The sequence below is a fragment of the Lissotriton helveticus genome, chromosome 4_1 (assembly GCF_964261635.1).
Source record: "Lissotriton helveticus chromosome 4_1, aLisHel1.1, whole genome shotgun sequence".
Lineage (NCBI taxonomy): Eukaryota > Metazoa > Chordata > Amphibia > Caudata > Salamandridae > Lissotriton > Lissotriton helveticus.
The window spans coordinates 1,524,675,961-1,524,684,099 of NC_136063.1; the positions used below are offsets into that span (position 1 = coordinate 1,524,675,961).

Genomic DNA, 8,139 nt, shown 5'->3' on the forward strand with positions numbered 1-8,139 from the left:
AGCAATGTTGCTAAGTTTGGGTTTTAATTTTTGGCCCATTGTTAATTTACAGATTGTTCCTTCCCGAGCACTTCCTTGAAATCATCCAAGAGGCAAGCCTGTTGCAGGCATTCCCCCCTTCGATAAGAGAACAGGTAAATGTCCCGTGGTGACATGGAATAACCTGTCGCACAAGACCTATATTCAGACAGCGATCTAAAAATGCTCATTCTTTTGACCCCAATAGATCGTCGATTTGTAACGACTTGGAAATCTTTCAAAAATTCTCAAAAGCGGGGTGGTCCACAATTATCACAACTCCTTCATTTGTGTGTGCTCTTGAAGCAATAAGAGGTAACACTATCACTATTTCTTGATTCACTTCATATAATTATAGAAATACAGATCGTAATTATTTTTTATTTAATTTACAGAGAAACACCTTTCTGGGCTAAATGCACCATATCTTCCTAACATAGGAAGAGAGTCCTTTTTCGTTGAAAGGTATCGAAAATATTTTTTTGTATATCACATTAAAATGAACAGTATATGCTCTCCATTGACAATAACAAAACCTATATCGTGTAATAGGAGGTTATACATATAGAACTTAATAGATTGTATACAAGCACTAACTTACTGCTATTACGTGAAAAGGCTAGATATCCCAAAGTCACCAGTCTGATTTCAGAATGACTCAAAGAATTGTAATTAACCACTTTATGTATATAAATTGTACAGCACTAGGTGTTTTGTCTATAGTGTAAATTTTGTGTTAATGTTGTTGTTTCATGTATTTAGTTCAATGTAGGACTTGAAGTGCTTTTGGAGGCACAGTGTGGGTGTAATCATGTGTATAGTGCTAAATTGAAATGTCGAATTCAATTTTCATGTTTTAGTGAAATTGTTTTATTCTATTTTAATAGGGAGTTACAATATTAATTTACCTTCGTCCTGATGATGGTCTTAGAGAGTTACCTATAAAGACCGAAACGTCGACTCCCAACCTTATCCAAAGAAAATTGTCTACATCTTTTTGGATAGGTGTTCTACAGGCTTTACAGTGATTTTGATTTACTTCTGATTTTCATCCTGTATTCCTGCTGCACATATTTTTCTGTATTGTATTTTTCCCTTGATGACTGAATTTGATAAAATCTATTTTTTGCCTATACACATGTTTAATAGTCTTTGTCCAAAAGTGCACTGTTTCATTGTTGTATCTTGTTTTGTTTAGTTAGTCTTTTATTTGTCCATATAACTGTCAACGAATTAATTTTATTCAGGTTGATTAAGTTACCTGTAACTAAGTTACAAATTACTAATTTACTTTCTACAACAAACTCCTTTGGAGGCTACACTACCCATTCTCATTACACTTTACCCAAGCCCCCAAAGGTTTATTGGGTTGCTCACTAATATTTCCTTGTTCACTTGGCCACTGGATTCAAGATAGCCTGGCTGATGAGGATTATGAGTCCGAAACCGGTCCCAGGATGCTTGTTTCCGGTCCAGGGAAGACATGGCTTGGCAGTTCGGGCTGGACTGTTCCCACAAGGCACAGGGTCAGACCGATTTGCATATAGCCATGTCTGAACTGGGGTGGCTGAGTGAACTAAAGAATGGTGATGGATTAAACCCAGATCAGTTGACTGGGGGTGAGTGTTTGATTTGTTCAAGCGCTCCGTCCATCATCCCCTTTTGTATCGGGCTGTAGAGTGCCGTCACGTCCGGAGGAACTAGGAAGTAAGCAGAAGCGATGGGAGGATCTGAGAGAGTGGAGGCATGACGAGACTCGAGTCTCTCTCATGCCAGGGCCGCAAAATTGTGCCCGCTTTTCTAAATATGTTACTATGAAGCCTATACAAGGTGAGGGTTTTATTGGTGCGATTAACGGTGAGACACATTATTTTTCTAAAAGTCATTTTTCTGCATGACTTCATTTTTCCCAAAACACACCAGAACATGTTCTCTTCCTAGTACAACAGGTCATTCCACTGACTCCGCAGGCCGGGCCTCCGTTCATTTAAAAAACAACCCGCACGCATTTAGAGACGATGCCGTGCCGTTTATTACAGTGTCTGTTTTCGCTCACCCATGCAGTGAGCTTGGCTCTTTGACCTACTGTCTCCCAGGATTGGGGTCTGGGAGGAAGAGATGTATTGGAACAGGTTTACTCATTTATATGCTGCATCACGTAATGCTTTGTTACGCAAAATGCACCAACTCTGAGAGTCAACTGCTCGAGTAAACTTTCAAAAATAGCATTTTATAGAACTCGACCATGTCAAAAACTCAAAGGAACATACTTGTTACAGGATTTAGATATTAAACATATTCATTTAGGGATAAGCTACAGAAACCCGGCACTGAAGCAATAACAGGGCAAATTATTTGGACCAATGTCTACTGAGTTGTGAGTCTGACTTGTAAGTAGGCTAACAGTGTTTATTCCAGTTCAGGTTTCAAAAGATTTTTGCCAAAATGGATTGTCAAACCATTGGTGATTTATTACTTAAAGATAAATCCTTTTATCGAATCAGAAACATTTTAGGAAAGAACTGCTGGTCTATAAACAATAATATGACTTTTGCTGCTCATGTAACAAAACTTCCCAAACTGCTTCTGCATCAAATAGAGTTTCATCTTTCATATTTAAGCAGCGGAGAAAAAATATTTTCTGAATTTTTTATTATACATGGAAAGCACACATAGTGTACCATTAGTTTGTGTCACGTTGTCTCTGTTGCAGACAGTGTTTCCTCTAATACGCACTACACAAGAAGAACACATTGTCTAAATGCATTTCCTCTGTCTTTTTAGCTCCAGAGCAAAGTTTCTGCAGAAGAATAAATACAGGTAGAGGTGAAGGATCAAGCAATGGTCAGCTAGGAATCAAATGTCACCCTCATAAAGTCTAGCCTAGGTACAATAAAACATGTTAACACAATCTATTTAAGAGAGGGCATTTGCGATATTTGTGAAAAGTGTAACTGGCATCCAAAAATATAACAAAAGATTTCGTCTAGGGCATGACACCCAGGCTAATCTAAAGATCCAGCACAGCACTGGGAATTATAACCCAGAGATTCCTGCACAAATTTACAGTGGTTGAAGGATTCGGTGGAAGAATAGACTCATTATGCTATGGTGTGTATTCAGTCATGCCAAGTAGTACGCATCGGGCGTTAGACTAACGCATTTCAGTGTGGTGCTCCGCATCAGTGAACTGAAATACATTGTCATACATTATTGGCATAGCACTTCAGCTGTCAAGCCGTTAGAGCTGCCTTTAACTAAAGGTAAGGTGGCTGGAAGCGCGCAGTGGCGTGCACGCGCTGCTCCCGCAGGCTTGGGGGTGGGCTGGCTGAGCTAGTAGCAGCTGGCTGCTACAATGTACCAATATTGAAGGAGATTGCCACAGGCAGGGCTTTGACTGAAGTCACATGGTGAGGGAGTGCCTAATGGCTACGACATCATCAGCCTATTCAGTAGGTTCATGGTACAGAGTCAGAGACTTTAGGTGCCGCGCGGCGCTGCTGCAACGTCAAGATTTGCTAGTACTGCGGGAGACGGCTGCTGCAGTTTGAGAGGTTGCAATAAAATTAAAATCTTAATCAAGATTTGCATCACCCCACCGAGATTGGGCGAATTGCAGAGTGAGTGACATTGCAGGCCAGCAATGGACTGGACTCTGAGAAGGCGGTCGGCCGGGCCGGCTAGCCGTTCCGCGGTAATTAACCCATTGCTGCGGCCTTGCAAGCTGAAGTATGTCAGACAAACATTAAACTAGAGTTGTAATTTCTTCGCGGCTTCCAAAGGCTCTCTAATCAGAAAGCCTAAGCCTTTGACACTAATTAATCATAATGCCAGAAGTAGGGATAACAAGTGGAGCGTGAGAGAGCATGGTGCTCCTTACAGAACATACACAAGAAGACCATGAATCCAGTCTAAGTTCCACTAAAAGAAGTTCAGTAGCCTCCGTAGCGACTTAATGAATAGTGCTGATGGTATTATTGCTCTATATTTTAGGCACATAATAAGAAAGGCCTTTGGTGCCTCGGTGGGCTTTGAAATATCATAAGAAATATAAAAACTTGGCAGCAATGCTGCAGGTACATGCGCACATGATTTAAAGCGTTTGTTGGCGAATGCAGCTGGCTTTCTGGTGGCCGCGTTTAGTTTATATCTTGGGGGTAATTTAAAACCGATGGGTCTCTTCTGACAGTCTTACAAGCTGTCGGCTTTGCCCCGAGATTACTGCACGGCTCCATCCTCACCTTGGGGATAATGTAAAATGGTGCCTGTCCGTGTGTATCTGTTCATGTTGGGGCTTCCTCACATCCTGTTGGGCTGGGTGCTATGGTGACAGAGAGAGGCCCTGGAGTCCTGATGCCATGCTCTTCTGATTGATTGTATGAGATGGTTCTACGTTGCCAGAGCTGCACCCTGTTTATTGTGGTGCAGTTTCTATGCCCTGCAGGTGTGCGACTACAAAGGATGGCAGGCTGGAAATGATCTGTTGTCCTATGTGGAAGGTAGCGACACGCACAGCAGATTACCATTCCGACAATGAGAGCCGATATTGTGCCATGACATGACTGAGTGTCCTTCCCTTTCTGGTGCTTTGCAGCTTGTCGTGTCGTCATGCCTGACCACATGGAGACAGGTCAGGCCAGGAGGAAGCGGAAGGAGCAGACAGGAAAAGGAGGAGTAGATAGATTGTAAGCCAGTAGCTTCCTGGCAGGGAATAAAGAAGGTTACCCTACCTGAGCTCTGTGTCCTGTGTCTGATTTGGGCGGGCTGCAGCGCGACAATGGCGACGAGGATGGGATGCCTCTACCCCACACACAACGTCGCGTAGCCCAGCTGGAAAACGGCCCCAACGACAAGCCAGCAGCTCCAGAAGCGCCGCTCCACAAGAAAAGAGCGCGAAACAGACTGACGCCCGCACCGCTACCCTGGCTCACAGACGTCGTGCTGCCGTTTGAGGGAGCGGAGGGAAGAAGCATTTGCAGAGGCGCGCACAAGGAAAGTGCTCGTACAACAGTGCCTGATCGCAGAAGACACGAAGGGTTGCAGAGCGGCAGTGCCGCGTGGTCGCGTGACAAAAGCCGCGAAGAGCCCTGCAGAGCGGCAGCGCGGTGAGCGCGAGTGCCCCAACCCCTCCGAAGTCAGAGAACCACGAGGGTGAGTCCCGCAGCGTAAGCGACCGCCGGGCCAGTAAAGCGTGGCCTGAATGCATGCTGGATACTGCCGGGCCACAGAGACGACGTCTCACACGGCGGCCATCTTGAAGTCAGGCGCCAGCCCCTACCAAACCCACGCTTCGACTACGGCGGCCATCTTAGGGTCAGGCATGACCACAAAACCAGTAGAAAAAGCGGGAACACTTCTATTAACCTCATCTGCAAGCAAATGAAAAGCAGCAACAAGTGATAGACCGCTAACATCACAAAAGTAAGACAATAAAGAGTACAAAATAAGCAAAGAAAGACAAGCAAGTGAATAACTACAGATCACTACTAAAGAATACAGAGACAGCATGTCTGATACCGACACTCAGAGCACCTCCACAAACGGAGGCACACCTACGCAACCCGGCACAACGATGATGCCTCAAGCAGCGTCCGTAGGAACACCTTTCATGCGACAACCACAGCCGCTGGTGCTGACGCCTGGCAACACCATGGGGCCTGCCTGGAAGACCTGGAGCGAGGACTTCGAAGACTACATGGAGGGGTCCCTGGTACAAGACTCGAAACGCAAGCTGGTTGCATTGCGAAATCTAGCAGGCCAAGAAATAGCACAAATAATCAAAGAAATGCCCGACGCTGCCACTGCCACTTATGACGAAGTTAAGGCTGCCCTTGATAGGCGATTTCTGCCCAAGCGCAATGTAGATTATGAACGCTACGTGTTCAACCTAGCCTCCCAAGAGAAAGGAGAGTGCATGGGCGACTTCATTACACGCATCAAGAGAATGACGCGCCACTGCGATTTCGAAAATTTCAAAACAGAAGACGCATTGTGGCTCCGCATCATCGACGGCTGCCGCTCAGAATCACTACGCAGACGCCTCCTGAAGAAGTCATACACCTTAGAACAGATTGAAGAACTCACAAGGATCAACGACCAAGCAGAAGACCATGCCAAGCGAATAGAAACACACAAGCCCGACCACAAAGAACACAAAGAGCACGCTCTTCGGGTGCAGACGCGCAAAGCCATCCACCCAGGGACAAGCACGCATAGGACAAGCATGCATAGGACAAGCAAGTATCACCACAGCTCCCGGAAAATGTCACCTAAACGTGAATCACGACACGCAAAGCATACTAGACCTGCACCTGCATGTTACCGATGTGGCCAAGACTATCCTCACTCGGGACAATGTCCAGCCATTGGCCAGCGATGTCACCGGTGCGGGAAGGACAATCACTTTGAGGTTGCATGTCAAGCAAGACAATCTACCCGGAGGTCTCCCACTCCACGATCTGGCACCCGACATCATGCACGAGCCGTGACGAGAAGAGAGAGTCACTCGTCCGACTCGTCAGGCTCTAGTATTCACTCGACACACTCTCACCAACGGCGAAGCCGATCCACAAGTATGCCTCGCCCTCGTCACCACACCACGAGGTCACGCCAAACTCACCGTTCCTCGTCCAACAGTTCGTCGTCACTCACCACAGTGTCACAAGACAGTGACAAATACGTCTGTAGGGTGTTTGACTCATCAACAACGCCACAGGACAGCGATGAATATATTTGCATGGTGGCTGACCCGGACCGGCTAAAACGATATCCGAAACTAGACATTATGATAGGGGACCATCCAGCGAAGTTTGTCCTGGACTCAGGTGCCTCGTTAAACTATATCTGCGCGCTAGAGTACCAAAAGATGAAGACCAGGCCCAAACTGGAGCCAGCGGCGGTTCGCATCTTTACATGGATGTGCCGGAAACCACTGCCATGTCTCGGTCGCTTCCATACCACACTGACTTTCAAGAATAGGAAAATTCCAGCATATGTCCATGTCGTGGAAGGACCTGACTTTGCCGATTGCCTGCTCAGCCTGCCAACAGCTGAACGACTGAAACTGGTAGAGCTATTGTACATGACCGAAGATGCCCCTGACATCGTGGCGAAGTTTCCAAAACTCTTCAAAGGTTTGGGCAAGTTGAATCATTTCAAAGTGAAGCTCCATATCAACGAAAACATCACACCTGTTGCTCAGCACCACAGGAAAGTGCCTTTCCACCTACAACAAGCAGTTGATGATGAGCTACAAGACCTTTTGCAAACGGACATCATAGAGCGCACATCTGGACCCACCCCATGGGTATCCCCCGTCGTGGTGGTCCCAAAGAAAGGACAAGACAACAAAGTCAGGCTATGCGTGGACATGAGAGCGCCCAACACCGCCATCGAGCGAGAACGCCACCCAGGGCCACACATAAGTGATATGATCACGAAACTGAATGGTGCCACAATATTCTCAAAACTCGACCTGAACAAAGGTTACCACCAATTAGAGCTCCACGAACAATCACGATATATCACTACATTTACCACGCATCAAGGCCTGTTCCGCTATAAACGCCTAAATTTCGGCATTTCATCAGCCGCCGAAATCTTCCAGGAAACAATCCGAAGAGTCATTCAAGGGATCCCGAATGCATTCAACTACAGTGACGACCTACTAGTTTTCGGCAAGGATCAGGTTGAACATGACACTGCCTTGGACAGAGTGTGCCATGCACTTCTGAAAGCAAACCTGACGCTGAATGCCGACAAATGCGAGTTCCATAAAAACACCCTCAAATTTTATGGCCACACGTTCTCAAGCGAAGGAATGACGCCAGACCCCGACAAGGTAGCTGCGCTTGCCGACACTCCGTCACCCAGAGACGTGAGTGATCTCCGCTCCTTCTTGGGAATGGCAAGCTACTGCGCGCGATACATTCGGGACTACGCCACCATCAGCTACCCGCTTCGAGAACTAACACGTCAAGGCCAACCCTTTGAGTGGTCACAAGCATGTGCCAAAGCCTTCACAGAAATCAAACAAGCTGTTAGTTCTGCCATCAACCTAGCATACTTTGACACGCATAAGAGGACGGAGATCACCGTTGATGCAAGTCCGGTGGGCCTGGG

At 46.3% G+C, this 8,139-nt stretch overlaps 1 long non-coding RNA gene across 1 annotated transcript; it reads left to right on the top strand.

Annotated features, from left to right (window-relative positions):
* Positions 1-251: 251 nt before the first annotated feature.
* On the top strand, positions 252-1,030 carry LOC144827582 (uncharacterized). Its single transcript, XR_013610254.1, has 3 exons — positions 252-333; positions 414-483; positions 906-1,030. It is a non-coding gene; the product is annotated as an uncharacterized LOC144827582 (long non-coding RNA).
* Positions 1,031-8,139: the final 7,109 nt, after the last annotated feature.